Source organism: Falco naumanni, chromosome 9, assembly GCF_017639655.2.
Source record: "Falco naumanni isolate bFalNau1 chromosome 9, bFalNau1.pat, whole genome shotgun sequence".
In the NCBI taxonomy this organism is placed as follows: domain Eukaryota; kingdom Metazoa; phylum Chordata; class Aves; order Falconiformes; family Falconidae; genus Falco; species Falco naumanni.
The window spans coordinates 35,766,760-35,789,935 of record NC_054062.1 but is presented as its reverse complement, the minus strand read 5'-3'; the positions used below and the strand labels follow the sequence as shown (position 1 = coordinate 35,789,935).

The 23,176-nt window shown below is 38.5% G+C and overlaps 1 protein-coding gene across 2 annotated transcripts in view; it reads right to left on the bottom strand.

The window, feature by feature from the left end:
• CTNNA3 (catenin alpha 3) overlaps positions 1-23,176 on the bottom strand; it is a 509,885-nt gene that overhangs the window by 217,487 nt on the left and 269,222 nt on the right. Inside the window, exon 1 of one of the 2 annotated variants that reach the window (XM_040606309.1) lies at positions 14,092-14,295. The exons of the other annotated variant lie outside the window; for it this stretch is intronic. The gene's annotated coding sequence lies outside the window, so the exon portion shown is untranslated. Of the gene's footprint in view, positions 1-14,091; positions 14,296-23,176 lie in introns of those variants that run through there. 2 annotated transcript variants of the gene reach the window in all.

The window sequence follows — 23,176 nt, the reverse complement described above, 5'->3', positions numbered from 1 at the left end:
AGTTAAAGCACAGTTTAAATTTCTCTGGCCTGACCCCCTGAAACATAGACTAGCAAACAGATCCTTTTCTGTCTATGCAATAGGAAGGCACTTGAAGGGGCTAACTTAAGGTAAGTCCTTTTTAAGTGCCCTGATCACCAAGCAAAGATCCCTTACGTGGGCAGCCTCACGTGGGAGTGGTACCAATGGCAGATGCAGGGCAAAAGGTAAGAATGTGGACTGGGCACCTGGGGGCAGGAGTCCTCAGTCCAGTAACAGGAACACTCCTGGTGTAACAGTGTAAGGGAGAGGACATCAATGTGTTTACCCTGTGCCTAGCAGAGCCCCCGTTCACAACTAGAAAATCCAGATGCTGCCACAAAGGAAATCATAGAATCATTATGTTAGAAATCATAATAATAAAGAATTTATTGGAATAAAGAATCATAGAATCATTACGTTGGAAAAGAACTTTAAGATCGTCAAGACCAACCATAAACCCAGCACTGCAAAGCCCACCACTAAACCATGTCCCTAAGAACGACATCTACATTCTTTTAAATACTTCCAGGTATGCTGACTCAACCACTTCCATGGGCAGCCTGCTCCAGTGGCTGACAGCCCTTGCAGTGAAAAAAATTTCCTAATATCCAATCTAAACCTTTCCTGGCACAACTTGAGGATTTTCCTCATGTCCTTCCAGGTACCTGCAGACAGTGATAAGGTCTCCCCTGAGCCTCCTCCTCTCCAGGCTAATCAATCCCAGTTCCCTCAGCTGCTTCTCTTAAGACTTGTGCTCCAGACCCTTCCCTAGCTTCATTGCCCTTCCACGGGCACACTACAGCACCTCAGTGTCTTTCTCGTAGTAAGAAGCCCAAAACTAAACACAGTATTCAAGGTGTGGCCTCCCCAGTGCCAAGTATGGGGAGAACGGTAACTCTCCTAGTCCTGCCAGTCACACTATTACTGGTACAATCCAGGATGCTGTTGGCCTTGGCCACCTGGGCACACTGCTGGCTCACGTTCAGGTAGCCATCAACCAGCACCCCCAGGTCCCTTTCCTCTGGGCAGCTTCCCAGCCGCTCTTGCCCAGGCCTGTAGCGTTGTGTGGGGTTGCTGTGACCCAAGCACAGGACGCAGCACTGAGCCTTGTTGAACCTTGTACAACTGGCCTTGGCCCATCAGTCCAGCCTGTCCAGAACCTTCTGCAGAACCTCAAGCACATCAACACTCCCACCCACCTTGTCATCTTAGACCTACTGAGGGTGCACTCATTCCCCTCATCCAGATCATTGATAAAAACGTTAAACAGAACTGCCCCAATACTGAGTCCTGGGGAACACCTCTTGTGACTGGCCACCAACTAGATTAACTCCATTCACCACCAGTCTTTGAGCCTGGTCATCCAGGCAGCTTTTTACCCACCAAAGAGCACACCTATCCAAGCCATGAGCAGCCAGTTTCTCCACGAAAACGCTGTGGGAAATGGTGTCAAAGGCTTTACTAAAGTCTGGGCAGACAAAATCCACAACCTTTCCATCATGCACTACATGGGTCACCTTGTCATAGAAGATCAGGTTAGTCAGGCAGGACCTACCTTTCATAAGCCTATGCAAACTGGGCCTGATCACCTGGTTGTCCTGCTTGCATATAAATGGAAAAAAACTTAACATGATTGTTCTTTAGTGCAAGAATGTTTTTCATTGGAAAATTATGAGAGTCCACAACAAGTAGCAATCTTCCTGATTTTTCTTCTGTGTGTGAATATGCATTGTGCAATCAGATTGGTGAAACATTGTCCATGTGAATGGGCTTCTGATGGATAATTCAGTATAAGCAACACAATCTGTTTTGAGATGTTATTACTTGGAGCTTTCTGAGCACTGTATAGGCTCTTTATTTGAGTTATACAATTGTATTATACGCGTGGGAGTTCTGTCTGTGTTCATAAATATTATACAGTTACTTTAAAATATGCATAATACACTCTTCATAGAGTCAAAAGATGGATAGAGGACTAGGAAAACAATTTTTACAAGGCAGCAAAAAAAAAATTTAGCATAAAGAATATTCACGTGGCAGGAAATTTAAAGCATGCAAGCTGCAACAGCAAGAAGAGATAAGAGTGAGGAAGAAATCAAAATCTCAGTGAAGGGAAACAAAACAGAGACAAATTAGAAACACCATTATTTTCCATAAAGCAGAAGGGAAAATCACTACAGTCCTTGCAACTTGCTATAAGCTCTGCTCACCTTCTATACCCATAGCAAATCCTTTTCTGAATTGTATTTGCTTCAGGACAGTACTGCTTGTGCATCTTTCCTTACATTTTCTCTCTATAAACATACCGATTTCAGTCCATTTTTTTTTCTCATAATAACCAAAGGTACTGTACCAGCCTCGTCCATATTCAGCTTCTCTCAGACTGATAGTCTCTGTTATTGCTACTTGTCTACCTTTGCAACTCATCATTCATGGATTTACAAAAGTTTCTAGCAGTAGATTTTGTGTAGCATCTTTACAGAGATTATTTGAACCATCTCTTCTTCTGCACATAACTGGTAGCATCAGCTTTCTACATAACCAAGAGAGAAGCCAAGTGAAAGGAGAGAGAACATGTATGTGTGCAAGCATTTTGTTCTACATAACAGCCATCATTCTTTTATTATTGTTTGCACTTTTTACATTTTCTCTATGCCCCACAGTGAAATAAGCCAAGACAAAAAGAGCAGGTCAGACTACAACACATGCTTTTCCATAGCTGCTCATTTCAGAATGAAAACACGTGTCTGAAAATAGCAGAAATTAATAACACTACATAATAGCTTTAAAATAAATAGTCTGACCTAGAATTAGCAAAAAATACTTTTCTCATTAACATTTTTGTTACATGATACAATCAGCTCTCAGTTTATCTGAAATAAGGGGCAAAGGTGTTTGAGAGCCCAAGTAGAGGAAAAAAATTCTATTATACAGAATATATTTAAATTACAAGGTAAGTAAAAAAATCACAGGGACAGACACACACACACACATACAGAGGTCATTATGTAACTTTAGAACATGTGCCTTCCACCGACCTAATTGTCACATCCAGAAGACCATAACTCTCTGTTTAGATCTCCACAGAGGAAAGCCAGAAGGCAGATAACTGCTCCCAAAGTGCTAGAAGCAGCATGAAGCGAGCTCCAGTGAAACCAGGTGTTCTTGATAAAGCAAAGCTCAGTGCATGGAACCAGTCAGAGGCCTCCATGCCTGACACACAGTTAATCTACAGCCTGGACAACCTGCCTGTGTGTGACAGGGAGTTATCATATGGTGTTCAGCACAGGCTATGATTCTATGATTTTATAACTGAACTGAGAAATCACTGAAAAATTTATGAAATGCCTGCCTCTTTTAAAATAACTATTTTTGCAAAGTATTTTCTATTAGATTAAAACACTATTTCCATTCTGAAATAGAAAAGAGATAAATAAAGTGTGTTGGCCTGTTACAAAACAGGGAGGCATATTTTCATCTTTAGCACTCAACAGAAAATAAGAAATAAATTTTAAGCATGATTTGCGATACCTGTTCACCAGCAAGTATTAACTGAGCATATCTAAACACGAAAAAGACAATATACGGATGGAGCCAGGCTCTCACAAATTCACTTCAGGTGGGAAACAGCTGAAATCAAGGAATACTACTTCTAGTGCCAGAGAAATGCATCTGCCAGGAAATAAAAGCAAGATCAAGCCAGAGATACAATCTCAAAAAAAAAACAACCCAACTGATTCAAATGTAACACCGGAGGTAATTTGGAAGCTAGCATAGGTAAACGAGAACAGACAAGCTGGGAGACAACAGCAATCAGCCAAGGAGTGGACAGTCTTAGCCACTCCAATGTGGCTAATTAGCTACCTAATGTGTTATTACAGGGCGCACCACTGAGGTGTGCACAACTCTTGCCTATGTAAGGGTCATCTCATGTACAAGTGGAGTTATCATCCTGGTTTGGTCCTCAGGACCACAGTCCTTTCTTTCCAAATATTTAGTGCTACTGTGGCAAGAAAATTTGACTGATTAATATTATCAAGCCTGATGGACAAAGCATAGTTGCAGTTTATGTAACAAAGAGCCAATTGTCTATTATTAAGACAGGATCAGCTGTCATATTAATCATGCTAGTATTCTAACATTCATCTCTGTATATTATAAAATCACTCTGAAAATCCTTCTCATTTGTTTAGACACAATCAAATACAATGAGACTCCTGCTGGAAACAAGGAAGTGCAACGAAGGTAATAATTAACAGAAATGGAGTACTGATATAAAACTATTCTCAACTTTTACTGCATAGTAGTGAATACTGTGAGATTTTCATGAAATGTTCATCTTTATCTATTATAAAATATGAGTTATAATACTGATCTGGAAAAAAGGAAGACTAGGCAAGAAAATGGTATATCTACAACTTCCAACATCTTCGAAAGGATTTAGCTGATATACCAAATATGTTAAGAACATCATTAATAAGACTGTACCCTAAATACTAGGTTTACTTTGAAATATTTATGCTTCAGCATCACAGCTAGGTTATTTCTTCGTAACTGTACATTAACTGTTTCACAGGTTACACTACAAGTGTTTTTATGTCAACTGGTAGGAAAGAACATTTATATATACAAGCTGTGTTTAGCAGGCTCTTTTAGAACCTTGAAAACTTGACTTGGTAATACTGGACTTCAGCAGAAAGGCTGCCAAAACCCAGTGGGCCCGACTGTTGAACCCAGGGCTTTGATTTGAAACCACACCACATGAAAATATTCAAAGTGTCTAGCCATATAAAACATCATGCAGCTTACCTGTTTAGTGTCTTACATCCATGTTTACCAGCAAACAAGTTTCTCACTAAACTTATCTTCAGATAAACATCTCTACTACCTTGAAGCCATTTATCATATGGCACTAGAATTTTACATGAAAGGTGTTCTAGAAACAAAGACAGCAGTAGCAGTACTCCAGCAGAGGCACTTTTTAGCATAGTTACACACCACAGCCAGTAGTTTAGCCATCACCTTTAGTAGAAGGAAGAATACAGGGTTTTGAAGACTTATTGCTATTCATTCTGTCAGTTTCTGTGGGTTTTTTTACCAGTGCTCGGTGAAGAGCAGTACTGATGTCCACTGTAAAGACTGGAGGAAGAATCCTACCAACAACTTTCATAATGAACATGGATGAATTTGAATTCACTGAACACTCCTGAAAATATTTCAGTCATTTCTGGCTCAACATACAGACTCTCTTAAGACTTGCTGGACCTGACCTATTTGAAAAACTGTTCTCTCAATGCAATCCTTGCAAGCTTTTCTGCATGCTCTTAACTTAAAGCCACTGTGATTTAACTTTATGCTGTTTGTATTTACATTCACACAATTGTTCAACCATTTTAGCTTTCTGCGGCTGGTTCAGAGTCTTCTCTGATAGGTACTATGTATTTGCTCTGGGCCTCCAATATGGTATATTGAAACAGTCTCCACACAGTTTTGAAAGAGGTCACTCCTAACTGATTTAGTTAGCTTCTTTCTTTTGTCTACTTTAATTCCTTTGTTACAAATCAAGCAGTAGTGTATCAGATGTTTTTTACTTTTGCTGCTTCTGGAAAGATATTAAATCTACATGCATTAAAAAGTAGCACTTAAAAAGGAACATTCTGTACTAAATTCAGTGCGCCATTCATGAAAAACTGAGGAATTTATTTTACACCAAAAAAATAACTGGGAGAAGGGCAAGCAACAAAGTTCTGAACAGTTGAAGAGATGCACACCACAGTTCAGGAAATACACCAGCCAGTTCTTGTACTACATAAAGAAAAAACAGGTATAAGGGAGGGAGAAATTTGTGATGTATCCTCAGGACTGAGTTATGCCGCAGTCTTCCATGTAAGCATAATTTGCTACATCAGACATATGTAATAGAAGACTATATTAATAAGAAACCTTTTTATAAGGTTCATTTACGGCTTCTCAATAGAAGGTGGAATAGTATAGAAACCTGCCTGGATGGCAACATCTCTGCCTTTTTTAACCTAAACCAAAAGAGAGAAGTTACACCAACAAATAATGTAATTTCAGACAACAGATAATAATTGTTTCTATATCTTACTTTGAAGTGCTGTCCACTTTTGGCATTATATTTTTGCAGTGGTTGTGGAAAAAGTCATACTTGCTGTGCATGTTGGAGGTGAAATTTGCTGTCTTCCCTTCTTTTTTTGGTTGGTTTGTTTGGATTTTTTGCTTTGTTTTTTTAAATAAGCGTTCCCATGACTCAGTCATATTGTAGTGCCCCTACACCAATGACCTGTCAAATCTGTATGGTCTGTTAAAGAACTGTATGTTAAGTGAAGCCAGTGAAAGTTGCTGGTGAAGGATTAATTCTATTTCTGCTTGTACGCATTTATCATTTAGCTTGTTTGTTGGAACTGACAGTGATTTAACAGTTTTCTAACATGGCACTGTTGCTGATTTTTGATCATTAAACATTTGGTTAACAAAAATCACACACACACAAAAATGACTCCAATTTTGACATGACCAGCACGATCATATAAGGGCAAACCCCATGTTTGTTATGATAGCTACATTTCATATATAAAATCTAACTGTGGTTCTTGTTCCTGCCTAGTGTATTTCTTTTCGTCTGATCTGAATTCATTTAAGAGGTATACTCCCACTTATGGCTTTGCTTAATTATTTTAACCTTTTTTTTTAATGAGAATTAAAACAGGTGATGCCAAAATGTTGCCCAAAAAATAGTGCTTTATCACGGTGCTCTTTATCCTATCTAAAACTTCAGAATACAATGACATCTAACCTTGAAGAACTTAAGAATTTTTTTTAAACAACATTCTTCCAGGTATCTTAACTAAAACATAAATCTATCCAGACAATATGAAACAAGATCTTGGCCAGACTAGAACTATTTTTCACAGTAGCTCTAACTACAAACTTTGTTCAGTAGAGAGGTTTTATCATATGAATAATTCCATCTTTTTCACTGAAGAATGATAAAAAATAGGCCTTTAAAATAAGCATATGCTTTAAAAGCCTGAAACAATGTCAACGGGATCCATTTCCATCAATGGACAGACAGATCTGAAAAAGCCCCATGAAAAGAGATGAGATTGCCCATGTTAAGCAAGTATGTATAAGGGGCTGCTGAATCAGAATGAATGCCATTATGATTTTTTACTCATATACTTTTTACTTTCAGTAAAGTTTACCTCTTCATACACCCATGTAGGCGAGCACATGTATATATATAATGTTATCTCCCATGTAAAACATTTTCCTTAATATATATTTAGTGTTATAAAGAAATCCATTAGTTTGCTGGAAAACACCCCAAATCACCTAAAATCCACAGGAAGTGAATTCACAAGTGAATTTCTATGCGAGTTCCTTGCAGTTTCTAAAGCAATTGCTAATCCCATTTTAAAGATGTCAATGCTTTTCCAAGTGTATTTGTTATAAACAATTCTGTATCATTACTTTAAAAGCAAGAAATTTTAAAAGGCAAAAAAAACCTGGGTACTTTGATATTCAGAGGTAATTCTGTGAAGTGCCTGATTCTGACCAGGCTGTTCTTTACAATGAGAAAACAATTTAAGAATCTGAGTGGCATGTTATACACTCAAAGAGAAACCCCTCTTTGAAATACAAATCCACACAACGTAAGCTTGCTCGCTGATAACAGAAAATAGAGATACCACCTGCTACATAACTGCCCCAGCTGTAATAGGCATGAAAACTGAAAATCTAAGGCAGCTTAATCTAATATAAAGGCAGACCACTTTAGCCACAAAGTTTACAACCAACGGAGTAAGCTCAGTTGCATAGCAAGCCATCTCTGCCATACAGGGGGGAGACGCACATACAATTTAAACATTGCTGTTAGAACCCACTCTAGTTAAAGCCTATGTAAACACAGAAAAGATTAAAATCTTATTATCTGCCTTGCTCCTACTTCTCTCATAACCTCCAAAGCAAATAATCAGCTTGAGCATAATCACAGTAACTAGATGATCAGCTGTATGAGATCAACAGTAGCTTCTCTTCAACTGTATCTTCCACCGTTTTTAAGCACAGAATGAGGCAATTTTAAACACTCAACATGTGACAGACCTAATAAGCAGTGCCCTGGACTTCTGAGTGAACTCAGAAGAGAAAGCTACCAACCCACAGTTTACAAAACACATACAGAGACACTTTCAACTCAGCCACTGCTAAACTACTTTGTTGTTCATGTCACTCTTCCTGCAGAAGAATCATATCTATAGCCAAAAGGTCTTCTATGACTTGGGCGATACACGTTGACTCATCAGTATTTATACTTCGTTATTATGTCAATACAATCAGTCTAATGTAATATATCATTCATATTGTAGTAAGTATTATTACAGAACTATAACATATAATAGCAATAATTAACTCTTACACTGAGCTTTTCTCTAAGTGTTTTCTAAAGGAAGCAAGTGCTCTTCCCTCAGTTTTCCCATAAGAAAATTGAGGCATAGAACAGTGAAGTTACTTGGCCATTGTTACCTTTCAGACCAATAGGAAAGCCAGGGATAAAACATAAAGCTAAAACTCCCCAATCTTTAACTCAAAGGATTCACACTCGAAAGCATGGCTGACTACATACATGGGATAATCTTTCTTTCCTGCCACGAGGCTTCCAATGCAAGTCAGGATTTCACCATACAGACTCACTATCTAGTGACACCAGTTGTTGCTGTAACTTCTTGCTGTGAAGCAAATGAAATACAATATAAAATAAAGTCTGCCATTATCCAGCTAGTAGTCTTAAACTGAAGAGGCATACATGGGAAAATGAATAGACAGCCTCAATTTATCAAAAGCTGAATAATTCTGCCTTTGAATCTCCCCACTTTTGTGCTTACAATTATATGCATTGGTATCATAATCATTTTCACCTCTTCATAAACACAGAAGAGTCCAACTTCTACTCTTGCCAGTCTGACTTGCTGCCCAATGGCAAAGTACCTCCATCAGCTCAAGACAAGGCTAATAAGAAGGGAATGCCAACTTCCCCGGGTTTTTTCAGGCAAAAATCTATCTAGGGCAATAATTAGTATAAACCTTTTATATTCCCTGACAGCAATAAAAAGTTTCAAAGAAAAAAAATAGAACAGAGTTGTAGAGATCTCTTTTTACAGCTTATGGATATCAGACAGCTGGAAAGTAAGAGCCAGATAACTGTGTAGGAATGAACTGCTGGAGAACAAAATAATTTGCAGGTCATGCAAAACCAGAAAAAAAAAAACGCATTTGTTCTTCTTACCCTGGATCTTACTCTGTGGCACGAGGAAAATGAAACAATTGTTTCATTACTCATCGTAACAAGGATCCACAAATTAGGTATATTTTCATGAACTCACCCCTACAAATTTCAAAAACACATTCTGCAAATGTTATGGAGTTGGGGCTATAGCAATAATCTGAATTGGCTGGAGTACTGCTGCACATTACAAACAAAGACACAAATTAAAGATTACAGCAAAAGCTTAAATTTATCACTTTCAAGATGAATGAGTCTCTGCAAGTTGTTTCAATGCTTTTTTGGAACCTTACAAGAAGCCGTGCCATCCCTGTCTGTCTTCATCATCATTAAATAAGCAGTAGTAAAAAAGCACTTTATTACTGTTTTCTTCCACGGATTTGGAGATGGATAAATCTCACTTAAGTTCCCTACAGTGGCAGTTCAGAGTATTTCGAATGAACAGTTCGTTGTCTAGCTATGAAACCACAGTCAAAAGGCAGGTCAGAGCACAGCAAGCTATCATTCATTATTTTTTCTCACACATTAGGAAATAATCTCAGAATGAAATTAATTCATTTTACAGACCTTAGCTTTGGGGTTAAGATAATAAACAAGGATGCCAGTAAATAAAAGTAAGCATTACCCTCTGACTACAGTTGATATACCCTTTTTTCAGCAGACCAAACACAGCTGCACATTGTGAAGTTTTTGTCCTATTTTCTAAGAGGACACAACCTAATCCCAGAAGCTCTTTTCCTTACCACTTAAATTCTCAAGTGCCGCTGTTCCAGTGCTTCTATAGAGCTGTGGTGAACCTCCATTGTGAAAATGTGTGTGTATGCCAAGACCTGTCTCCCCCAAAAGAGAAAGGATGCATGTGCTTTCCAGAGCACAGCAAAGGACAAACTATCTCGCTGTCCTTGCAACCTCCCCACATGCAGCGGCAATGGCACAGAGGAGTTTATTAGCCATTATGGGGCAATTCCCCACGGGCCTGGGCCTGTACCTAGAAGGCTGTCCTAGCACCACCCTAAAGCATGCAGGGAACAAGCAGGACCACTGCACATGGCACTCACAGATAAACATATGGTTGGAGGGGAGCGTGCAGAGGTCTCCCATTACTCTGTTGGGAAAAAGATAACAGTATCATGAAGCTTTAAAGCTCTTCAGTTGTTACAGGGTTTAGGAATCAATGGTACCTCTGAAATATACCATCAATATAGAAGCTGTCTGAGGACAGAAAGAGAATAACGTACTTTGTGTCTTAGAGCGACCGAAAAGAAGTGGTAACATAGGATGTGTTACATATAAAATCATACGAACTCCAGAAGATGACAGGATGAAGAGCCAGAAACATCAAGCCTGTGATGAAGGCAGCAGCCACTTGTGCCTATCTATTAACTAGCACAACAGGTAATCCATCCAGATTTTGATAGATTTATGAATCAATCATCTGAATAGTCCAAACTATGATCATTGCTGACCAATGTCATTGCTGACCAATGTCAAGCCTTCACAGAGCAGGCATTTTTTGGTCAATAATAACATAAGGATTGAAGCTACAACTGCGGGGAGGGGATGGGGGGTGGCGGGGGCGCGGAATCTACTGTATTGTCAAGTCAATACCTCCCCTAATTGAAAACATTTCATCAGATGGGACATTCAGTACAGAGATCTCCTCTCCCACTACAGATCACCTGGCAGGAAAAAAGTGCAAATCTATTGTGCCAAGACCAAAACTGAGGTTTGTGACTCCAGTTTATTGTGTCAGAAGTTATGAGGGATCACGTGGATCCAGATATGGATTCATTTTCCAGTGAAGAAGCTGAATACTGAGGTGGTATAACCCACTGTCATTTCAAGACTACAAGAAACATCCACAGCTGCTTTACAGGCCTGACAACAGGGATGCCTTTCCTCCTACATGCCTCTGTGACTTCGCTATTCCACTTTGCCATATATGAGTACTATCATGCAGATTATAAGCCAACTTTTAATGCATTTAGTAATGGTAAATACCCTGGGCTGAAAGCCTGTTAGTATTATTCAGTTTGCAAAGTGTACTTTGCAGTTGTGAGATGTTTATGACCAGCCAAGCCTTTGTTAATAACTCCGCAGGACAATCTTATAATGTAGTGTCTCATATAACGTGAAAGGCTTGATGCTATTCATACTTTGCTTCTGAACTCTTTTTATAAGACATGCACATGAAATACTGTTTATCACCATTACAGGAACACAATTATTTGCTAAGCACAGAAAAATATCTCTGGACAAGATTTTGACTGGCTTCAGCATGGGAAAAAAACATTCTCAACATCTAGAATCAATTATTTCAGAAGCAATAGCTATACAAATGAAATATAAAACCAAGCACCTTCAAGCTTTCAGGATGCCAGGAAATACAGAGCCTAAATTAGTATTGATATATGCCTTATGGGAATTTACTGGTGTGCGTGTCAAGTAGATTTTCTTAAAGTAAGTAATTATTAACAATGAGAAATATTTGTATGGTTTACTTGCAATGTCACTTGGGATAGGGTTTATTTTAAAAATCCTTTTTCAGGGCTTTTTTATTGTTCCTACAAAATGGACTTAACGTTACAATTGCGTTACACTTCACTATGATACAGTACCTTTATTATAGCTAAATTCCCTTTAATTTTCTCAGCCTTTAGGCCACAAATCTTATAGTGCTATACAGTGGTTATTTATTTCTTTTATTTGTTCTGTTTCTAACCTGGAATTCATTTTCCTCCACAAAATATTTTGATTAGGTTTGTAGTCATTCCAATTTGGATGTAGGAAAAAAACCCAAGCTTTCACTTGACCACCGCAAAACTTAAATTTATTTGTTTTCTTTGCCCTTTAAAATGATTTGTGTAGTGTTTGGGATTTACGCCCAAATGGGTCTAGCTGACTGGTATAGTCATAGATCTTTGAAATATCAATTCCCTTTGAATGGCTTGAAAGCTGCAGAGAATGTAAAATAGAAGTGGAATAAATGCTGGGTGGACATGCAGCATCACATCCAGAACTGAAAATTCATCTTTCTAAAACAACCTATCTTGTTTAGGATAGTCTCAAAAAACTCACACCTACTTTCCAGCTAGTTTATGAGATCTCAGAACTTAGAGTTTGCATTATGTTGACAATATAGTATTTGACAGCTGGTGGGTTGGAGGAAGGAAGCATATGTATCAGAATTTATACTTCTGATCTTGAAGGTTAGTTATCTTCTGAGTTCTATTCCAATCTCTTGTATTTTGATGAAGCTCGTTGATCTTTAACAGTATAAATTAATAGATTAAAAGTACTGATCTATTTTTTAGTTATTTTTAGTCAATATTTGAAAGACCCTAGTGTATCAAACGTTTGCTACTTCAGATTTCAAGTCATCTGTTTTTAATATCTGGCTCTATTGATTCATCAACGCTTGGCAACGCAACAACGAGACAAGGCACACATTGCAATACAGAAAAATCATCTTTCTTACTCAGTTCCAATCATCTGACCTTTGGTATCTACAATATTGATATCTATAACTGAATGAGTTGCTTTGAACTCTTACTGCACCAGTGGAGACATAATTGGTAAAGACAAAGGAATTAAACTGAGCCTAAATTTGGCATTCATATTTGATCAGACTGTAGACACCACTGACTGTACTGATTCAGCGTCCCAGCCACTCAAACAGCTAGCACTACACTGGGGATACTGAAAATTAGCCAACATGAGTTCCACTCTCAGTGTCTGAAAACTGGATGTCCCTTTATTTTTTGATGGGCTTGATGATGTCATTATAAAAACCTCCTTCGCTGCATAATTGTAAACTAAAAGCTTCAGTATTTTTTGTATTACCTTTTTGGAAAGAAACTTAAAAGGCATATCCCCTGAAGTTGCACAAACTTTTTGCAATTTGTCTAGACAGTAAATTAAAACACCTGAAATTGTTTAGCTATCAGCAAACCTGCATGAAAATGTATACAACATCAAAAAATTATTTCAAAGATTTGTTAGAAAATAGTAGAAGACAATGTTTCATCCGCTGAAGAAAACAGGAATACAATCACTTGTTTAAATGGAAGGAGAAAGGAATTTGAACATTTTTTCACAAGTTTTGAACTACTGAAAATAAATTTTTAAATTTCAAAAAAAAACCCCAACAACCGACATTCAATCTAGATTACATTTTTTTCTAAGTTTAGGGTTGGGGGTTTTAGTTTAAAAACCTCAAAGTATTTCTTAAGTAAAAACAAAATGAAAACTGGAATTTCCTGCTTGAATGATACTTCAAACAAAAAGGGCAGCCTTAAAGAGAAATTACTGAAAAATCCAGGTTTTCCCTCTGTAAAAATCTTACCAACATATTCTCCTTCAGCAGTTCAAGCCAAATGGGGAAGATTTCGTTGTACTACAAGGACACGGAGAGGGTTTTTTTGAAGGCAGCACACAAAAAAGCATAACATTTAGTGCATGTAATAACTGGAAAGCCATAGAAAACCTACACATCTCCCTCACAATAAAACCACACCAGAAAACCTATGTGCAGTGTAAAGCCAGCTGGCAATCTCCAGATAAGTAGCGGGAGGCGCCTGTTGAGCCAGGGCTGCTGATGCCTCCTCCCTCCCGCACTGTTCACCTCAGCCTGGCTCTCTATCAGGCCAGTTATGCAAAGTGACACACACTCTTTTAATTTCAAACGGTAAAAAGCTTTCCATTCCACTCAAAAATGTTACAATAAAATGTCCCCATTTCCATAGTCTTGGTAAACGTTTTCTTACCTCAAAGTCCCTTTTCACAGCAAGGATAATGATGTAAAGTTGCAGTTCTTCAGAAGACTGAAATCACAATTTCAAACTGATTTTTTTTTTTTCTGATATGCTCCACAGGGAAATAAACATTAGTGCTGGGAATGACATTTAAAAGTGTCTCAGGGGCCTGCACCCAGGCATTGTAAGCAGGGCTGAGAGCTCTCTGTGAGAGGCGCCTGGGGCTGCCCTGCGCTGGGTGCAGCCGGCTCCAGCCAGTTCCAGCTGAGCCCCCCAGCTGCACTGGCTGCACCTGGGGTGGGGGGTGCCCCGGGAACCAGGCCAGAGAGACACCTGGGGTTTTCAACACCTGTTTCCAAGGCAGCTTTCCACACAAAAAACTTTTCCCCGATTTACAGATAAAACCTTCCCTTGTGGCTGTATATTCATTGACAGATACCACATATTAGGAAACACAGAGATAATTTAATATAATTAAACTACAGGTACAATCTGTAACCGTAGCCAAGAAAAAGAAAGTGGTAACTGAAAGCAAATACTAGCTTGGTGAAAGCAGCAGATAACGTTTACCTGACAAAAAGCTAAAGATGAGTAAACAGGACAGAGGTCAATGCTTTGTATAGCTCTTAAATTCTGCTCACAGTTAATTCTAGTTTTATTTTCTATCATAAATCCATTTGCTTTAAATCTCCCTTACTGCCTGTCATTAGTTTAGAAAAAGAAGTGGTGTTTAAGCTGAAAAAAAGCCTGTGTATGCGCTGACCAAGTCTAAAATAGAAATGTTAGCAATAAACAGATTATCTATTAGATGTGTGAATTTTAATAATATTTCACTGTTAGACTTACAAAAACTAAGCGAGGTCTGGTATAACTTCAAAGGACTAATTTAATGCTCATTCTCTTTGTTGTTACACTAAATTCTCTACAATACATCTTACAGTAATTCCTATAGGCAACACCCCAGTGAGTGTAGCGTAACATAGAGCAGCTGGCCTAGCTGAGGCAAATAATGAAATAGAGAAACTGTATCGCTGTGTATGCAAATACATTGATTTTTCATCTCCTTGGTTTCCATTGCTCCTGATGTTATTAGTTTCCAGCAGAATATGGTAAAGAGCTTGGCATTTAATTTCAGTTAAAAACTGAGAATAAAAATATCTGATAAAATTATGGCAAATTATTTACCCTACTCCTCAGAATCAGCCTGATACTATATTCTGATTTTTACAGATGAAATTTCTGGTTAAAAATTTTTCTTTGCCTTAAGTTTGTCTCTTTAGCTGTTTCAGATATGAAGTCTTTGAGACAGAAGAAGGTCCTGACTGTACTAGAATTGGCCTAATCTTATCACAGAGAACACCTCCAACTGCCTCTCCAACAATAGCTGCAGGAATACAGGTGGGCAAAACATTTACTCAGAGGTGAACTAAGGATGCTTGAAGACAGACAGCTCAGTGCTCAGGATGTGGCAGAAAACTGCACGAGCCCATCATCAGCATATATATTTGTGTTTGTACCAAGCAAGACACAATAGTACATTTCCCTTAAGACCTGAGCTACTTCATTCTAAACCAGCATAAAAAAGATGGTTTTCTACACAATTGAGTTAATTTTTGCTTGTTATGCAGAGCAAGAGCCCAGAGTACTCCACAAGTCACTCATGTACAGCCCCTAAACTGAACAATCTGAAGGAAGGTGTACATATTTATGTAGAGACACTATAAAAATGGGGAGAAGGATAACATGATAGCATGCACAGCCTTTGTTTGCAATGCATTTTACATTGATGGATTTCAAATAAACTAGCTATCGCTTCACCACTCACAGGAATGAAACAAAATGGCACATTACAGAGAAATGCTATCTCAAAACAACAGCTGTATGCATACTTTGGCTATGAATGTAACTGGCGCACAGTCTCAGCAGCGTTGCCTATTCTATTATCCCCCACAGGGAATCAATGACTGATTACATTTAGCATGGCCTCTCTTTTTCTACCTTAATTTAATCTGCTATGAAATCATGATTTTCTGTTTTCATTTCCTCCCCAAGCTTTCTTTGTCCCTGAATTCCTCCAATTACTAATTCCCTGTCCGCGTACCTTTTAAGAGCCAAAGCCCACATTGGAGGCCTTTTTTTTCTTCTTTTTATGTCGGGTTTTCCCCTCCAGAAGTGAACCTGCATACCTTCATCACAGAGACCACAAAAAAATCTCACTGCGCATAGTTTGGGACCATTCCACTGCCTTAAGATAGTCACATGCGAACAAAGACAATCCAAGTTTGCTGTCCTGCCTTCACCCCTCATCTGGGAGACACACAATGAACAAGACAGTAGCCCCAGCCCTTGCATATCCTCTGTGGAGAAGCCAATAGAGCCCTCCACATTTGGTGACCCTGATCCTTTTTGTGTGATTTCAGGGAGAACCCAGCAGAAGTCTCCCATCACCCAAAAATGCTTCTTGAGTGTGTCTGATAAACTGCCCGTTTGAAGTCATTCTAGATGCATCGTTGTCATTCTTGCATACCGCAAAGGGTCTCTGTACACCTCTATAGTGCCATTAGAGGTGAAAATTCATTAGGATATCAAGTTTTGTAAGTCCTGTATTCATGAAAGCCATTAAAGTTAGGTAACACTGCAAAGAGTACCCTGAGTACACACTCTCCCCCACCCCACCCTCTGCAAAGCAGAAAGCTGTGCCCTCCATTAGAGAATTTACTCATTGGTGGAAGGAATGTGGCCAGGCCTCACAATAGTATGTTGCTGAAGTGGAGGAGGGGTGGGAGGATGTGCATTGCTTAGTCTCTTTCTTTCTTTAAGGTAATATGAGAAGATTCATAGTATGTGAAAAAGAACAATCCTCCAGGTTAAGTGTGCTCTCAAATCAATATTCTTACCTTTGAGATTATAACATCGCTGACTGGTATACTAAGAACATATTGACATTGCTACAGTTAATGTACAAGGTTTTCTTGTTTATGGAAGACAAACCAATTCATCATAACAATAGCAATGCCGAATACCTTGAAGAATAAACAGAGTTTGTAAAGTTTCTACTATGTCCTCAAGACTCATTATTAATCCTCCAATACCCACTAATATATAGAGAACTACACTAATGTTTCTCACAAAAAAATTTCAGGGCTGATATTTTTTTCTTATTATATTCAAGACATTACAGAGTAAGGCATGAATAAGCTCGCAGGAGACAACATAATGCAATGTGAAATTCAAAACCTATTGAGAATAAAACCAACTCATATTTAGGACACATCATCTTGGCTTTTCTTGGAAGGACACATAAGACCATACAGGCTTTTGGAAAATGAGCAGAACACATCACGAAGGGTGATCTCCAGTGGATTTATACTACATGCCTTACAGCCTGTCCCGTTCTGCTGGCTCTCCCTCTCACATGCCTTGTTCATTTAACAGGCCACGTAGCAGCACACAGCATGGGAATCCTGGTGTAAGGTACATGCTGACGCACCCACCCAGTTACGTTGACAGGCCAACAGGCAAATGACTCCCCCCTGCCATGGCTAAGGTGTAGTTCAACTGCTTTATGCTCCACAGAAGCTTTAAAGTGGACCTCTTCTCCAACCAACAATTGTTGTTTGGTGGTGTTTTGTTTTGTTTTGTTTTTTTTAAAAATCTTTATCATAGTGACTTCAACACTCAAGACAGATTTGGATGAAATCAGGCAAAAGTTCAAAAATTATCAAGGAGGGGACCCACAGCTGGCAATGTAATCACTTAAACCTCATTTGCCTAAGAAACCAAGCTAAATAGCAATTCTTTTATAAAAGCCTCAAGCCAGAAAAACACATTAAATAATTTTCCAATTTTAAGTATGAAGTCGTCCAATCAAATAAACAGTAGCATAGCAGAGGGGGTTTGAGTGCAGTAAAATTTTGCACGCCAACAATTAAGAGAGCCCTGAAGTCTCACCTTCTCTCACCAGCAAGTGAAACCAGCACCAGACCCGATACCAATGGGACAGGCTTAATTTAAGCAGAGACTAAAGAGCTCATGTGAGTTCCTGCTCTGATGATGTAAGTAAGACTTCTTCTCATTGTTTTTAGAAGGTTTTCCACGGGTCTGGTTTTGCACATAGATTCTTTATAACCAAACCCATGTATAAAGTATCATTTTAGCATTCATTCTGATCTATAGACATATATTTTTCATGTGAAGCTCAAACAAAATTTCAAGATGGGGAAGAACTGTTTTTGAGAGAGATTTCTTACTCATGATATAACCGGTAAAATACAGCTTTACATTGCTCAATAATAGGAGCTAGAGTTCCATTAATGACATTGCCTGCAAGAGTATACTATAAAATGTAAATAGTAGCTTATAAAAAATACTTACTTTATGCAGTAACCAATTATTTATAATACATATGAATAGATAAACATTTTTAATGTACCATTAAAATGACATTGTATTTTTACTGTCTTTCTCCCCTTTGTCCTCGCAGTTTTAAACAACAATAGAAAATCTAATGCCATGCAAATAAGTTTACACTTTCTGTAGAGGACATATACTGCATTTATAACTGGAATGCAGGAATAGATTGGTGTGAGAAAGCCTTTAACAAGAAGGAACACTCTTAAAAGAAAAATATGAAAGGATTCAAATGAATAGATGTCAAGTCTTTAGTATGTTGTTACTAAGTTTCTTTCATTCCATTCAGTTACTCCAAACTATACTGAAAAATCATTAAAAAATACAAAACATTTTTATTACTTCCTGTTCCCAAGACTTCCAATTAACTGAATTTTCATATGACTTTGGCTTTAAGAGTACAGTACAGGCCCAATAAGAACCATTCACTTAGATTACAATGGTAAAGTGGGCAAAAATAATCTTTGCCATAGTTCAGCAGAACAATCTACCTAATACAAAAGCAACACATAAAAATGACCCCATGTACAATGTTTGTGCTCATGTGTGAAGCTTTTTCAGATGGTCCCCAAATGATTATTCCTGGTTAATTTAGCATTACGTTAAACTCAATCACATCAAAAAAGGTATACACACAAGTGTTTGGGATTTCATATAAATACAAGAACATGCATAAGAGATAAGACCACATGTCCCCACTGCTCAGTACCCTATGACAGTGATCAGCCAGGGACGGTTAGGAAAAATATGTAGGACAGAAAAAATACACACTGATGTTTTCTAAATTATGTGCTCCAACCTATTGGCAACATGCAGCATAACTTCCTGAGCTTGGGATTTCTTGAGCCAGAGGTAGTATCTACCTCTTACTGCAAATCCACAGCTGCAGTGAATAAAAATGTGTCTCAGAGCTAGCGACGCGTAATCCATTACTTTTTAGTCACTGAATCTAAGTGTATAAACAATACTCTGACCTAGGTGACCAGCTGCATTACCATGAACAATATTCATCCCCATGGGCTGAAATTTGTTCACAAAATATTTCAACATTTGTGAATAATCTATAAGTGAAGAGGAATGCCTGTTCACGAACAATTCACAGACAAAAGAAACACTACTTTAGCCAGATGATTCTTTTGTGACAAAGAGTTTGGCCAACTCCCCATGCTCAGAGAACTGCTGATTTTTGGTGGTTTCCCATTCCCTTCACTCCCCCCCCCCCCCCCCCCCCCCCCCCCCCCCCCAGTCCCATCGGGGGGAATGCCAGTGACTGGGAGATGGGGACTACTAAGTTGCCTGAAGTCTGAGTCCTTTACTTCCCCCAGCACGAGGCAAACAGAAATCAGTCAGGACTGCAGCTTCACAGCTAATGTTTCCTGCATACTGTAGCTATTTCAAAGATGCTTCTCTTCTCTTTTCCTTGCCTTCAATTCAAGATGCTACCTAACATGAAAAGCAAAAAGACAATAACAAGTGTATCTCCTGGAATTTCTAACAATGTCTCAACGTTACTATCTAAGAGAAAAGCAGACTACTAGAAACTATCTGCTAAGAAACATGCTACCTACTGCTGACACTGATGTTCACTATGTACCACACAGTGGAAGTTCCTTCTATGTGTTTGTCACAAATTCCATGTATATCTTGTCAATCCCCTTCAATTTTCAGCATTTTCAAACTAGTTTTCAAAACAGCTAGAGGGTTTAAACAAAGAATTTCTAGTGAGTAGAGGCCCAACAGAACTTAGCCTTAAATGCAGTATCACCTTCTGTACTGCGGACTGAGAATTTCAGGCTGGATCCAGACACCCACGTGAATTTCTCCAAGTAACTTCAATGCACAAAACTAAATGCCATCTATCGACAGCACTCTACATTCCCTATATAATCAATAGGGAGTGAGTGCTAGTTCTTGCAGGGCAATTTAGAAACATAATACACAAAAAGAACAATTACCAAGAGTTAGCTAGTAGAAACTAACAAACAGAGTGCATCCAATTACCCTCCTCACTCCAGAGATCAGATAAATATCTCAGGATATCACACAACTTGGCCTGACATACTTTCACATCCCATTCCTCTCGCTTCCAGGCCTGTCTACGACTACAGAGCAGGTTAGATACGACAGTGTTTCATCCCTCACACTGAAGGAGGGGACAATGCAGGTGCCAAGGGGCCAGAGCGTGCTGCTGACATACTTCAGGGTAGGCCACGTGGTCCCTTCTCACAGGATTTTTTCTTTAGTCTTGAGGTAAACCCCAAAAAATTCATTAAGGTAGAACAAGAACTGAGATGTCTCCGTCCTAAGTGAGCGCCCACAGATTCACACTCCTGCTGCAGCCACTCCTCTGTGTGGCGCACTTACCTCACTCACTTAAGACTGCTTAACATTCATTCTCCACGCATAGAGGGACTGTATGCTTTGGAGACGGGATTTACAATGGCTTTATACTTCCAACGTTTACCTAGATCGCTGATTTAACTACAAGCTTAAGTAAAGTCAGGAGTCATCCCTCTTTTAAATGCAGTGTATAGCTGTTCCGAAAGAAAAATTCCCATTGCCAAGCACTGGTGTAGCTACCAGCCCCTCCTGGAACACCATTGTTTTGTGAGGGCCCAAGCTGGCAGAGGGAGGGATTAAAAAAAAATAAAAAATCTTGGCTTAGTTTCTGATTTTGCACTCAATTTCTAAACTAGATTTTCTTTTCATTAGACGACTCAGACTGTATTTTTTTTTTCTTTTGTTTTTTGGATGTTAACCAGAGAAGCGTGGACTCTGTTCTGAAGATAAGTTCTTTTTGTAAGTATTCCCATCACTGCAGCATTCATTTGGGGTCTCAGTTCTGTTTTGCACCAATCATGAAAAATAAGCTCCCTGCTTATTCCGTTAATACTGACAGATTACTTGATTTTGTTGTTACTTCTTTGTTGTTGTCAGGGTTCTATTTTCTTCCCTGTTTGTACAAGTCCAAAATAAAAACAAGGCATGTCCACTTCTAGAAAGGGGATACCAAGTTGAAGACTGGACTTAGAATACTGCAAGCTAAAAATCCATTTTGTTGGGTTTGTTTGCGGTATCACATACATTGTTAGATGACTGAAATACATGAGGAGGGGAGATTGATCCCATACTATTCAAGTTAATGAAATAAACTCCACAATGATAACGAGCCTTAGCTACTAGATTTGTCATCACGTTCCATAAGCTGTGTTTCTACAACACCTACACTGCTTTGAAAATTTCATACTGAAATATTGAAGATGACTACAAGTCTCCTCTATTATGAAGGACTAAACAATAACATAGTATACTAACTAAAATATACACTAAAAAAAAAACACCCATAGTAAATGAAGCCAGAGAAACACAGTATTTCCAACAGGTATGCCAGTTACTAAAGAACTTACACAAATATTCTTATTCTTCTGAATCTTGTTCACCAAAATAAACTTAGTAGGTTATCATCTATGTTTCACAGTTCATAAAATATGTATGCCATTATAACAGTGTTGATGGTATATACCATTACTCTTTTCAGTCTTTGCCACATGAATTCATAAAAAATATGAGCATCAGCAGAAAGCACGTGTTTCTAGATACCACTAAAAATTAAGTATGTCTTAGTCCAGTAACAACTGTATTCTCTCACACATCAGAATTCCTCACTGTTTTGAATGGCAACAAAGACAAAATATACCAGTGCTAATGATTTTGTCATCAGACCAACCATGTTATGGCATGCATGCTGAAAATGATATTTTCCTTGGCCTTCTGGTCAACACAACTACAAAATGTATGTCAAATGTGATTTTTTTTTCATGCATAAATAGCCCAAAAGACTTAACTATGAATCTATTACATCTGTTATTGAAAACGCAAATGTGGGTCACGTGCATATGAACAGATATGCCTGTAGTTTTTTATATGCCTGCTTAATGCATTTCCTGATAAAACAAGGTCCTTAACATATCTAATATTTGCCTTAACAGTTATTTACACTATAATCAAAACTGAGACCTGGGAAGTGTGAGAGACTGGAAACAGCCCTGGGAGGGCTAAGAACAGCAAGGGATGACATACCCAGCAGTTTTGTGCTGCAGAGAACAGAGGAAAGGTAGACACCCAGCTGTCCTATGGTATTGGGCAGTCATCTTCAAGTATCTGCCTTTCCAAATGCCAAGTAGATGTTGCCCCCAAATAATCCTTATATTTTCCACTTTGTCTCCCAATCCATCCTGCAGTACAGCCATCACTTCTCTGTTCTTCTCCCTCAGAGCCTGGATCCCTCGTGTTTGTGCTTTCACAGCTCCATGGTTCCCAGCTCACAAATCCACAAGCCCAGATGCTGTCTTTTCACTCTAAAACACATCACTCTCAATTTTGAGATACAGTGTCACCTGCTTACTGGGGGCATCTAGAGATATAAATGCTTTTGTCTTTGTTGCCACCTCTCATAAATGGTATTCCAAGGAACTGACTTCACTTGAAAAAGTGTTCATTTCTATAAAAATAATTTTAGTCATCATGTGCATATATAGCATCACACTTATATCTGATTACGCAAAAAAATAAAACAAAATAATTGATAAGTATAATCATTTTTGAAATGCAGAAGCCTAAGCCTCCTTACAAAGAACATTCTATAATTTTACAGCCTATTTCTGAAGTTCAGCATCTGAACTCAAAC